The sequence below is a fragment of the Mixophyes fleayi genome, chromosome 12, assembly GCF_038048845.1.
Source record: "Mixophyes fleayi isolate aMixFle1 chromosome 12, aMixFle1.hap1, whole genome shotgun sequence".
Classification (NCBI taxonomy): domain Eukaryota; kingdom Metazoa; phylum Chordata; class Amphibia; order Anura; family Limnodynastidae; genus Mixophyes; species Mixophyes fleayi.
The window spans coordinates 65,304,736-65,305,443 of record NC_134413.1 but is presented as its reverse complement, the minus strand read 5'-3'; positions in this window follow the sequence as shown (position 1 = coordinate 65,305,443).

The following is a 708-nucleotide window of genomic DNA, read 5'->3' as shown; positions in this document are numbered from 1 at the left end:
GACGCAATACCATTATGGAGATCTGAAGCCACATTTGACAACTTGAGATCTGATACAAGATATAGAGGAGGCATGATGAACATATTGAGTATAAATAGATTATAAACACCTTGGATATATATATAGATTGTAAGCTTGCGGGCAGGGCCTTCTTACCTCGTTGTATTACCCAGTATTGTTTATTAATGTGTTTGTTCCCAATTGTACAGCGCTATATAAATAAATGTTGATGATGTTAGTAGTTGTAATTGCTCTTTAATTTGTGGTTCGGTTGTCATCTGAGTACTTTCACTATCTCCTGCCAAGTACAGATGATTAATTTTAATAGCCAGATTCAATAGCCACCTTAGAATCAAACATTTTTACTGTTACTACGTTAAAAGTAACTCATTTTTGCTGGCACCTCTATGGGGCGCAAGCAAAAATGAGCGTTACTTCTGTATAAAAAAAAACAACAACTTTTTATTTCTTCGTGTGCTGATTTGGAATTACTGCACATGTAGGGTGACTTTTTTTTTTCTATTTATTGTTTTATCTTTGCACACCAGTCGGGTTTCACGTTATATCTCTTGCTCCATTCACTCATGAAGACAGGCTCAGTGTATCTATTCTTGTGTGATAGGAACTGAGTGATTACGCTGCCTGTTATGTGCAGGGTAACAGAGCAAAAAAACGATGTGCTTCTTTGGGTAAAAACACAGTAGCAGA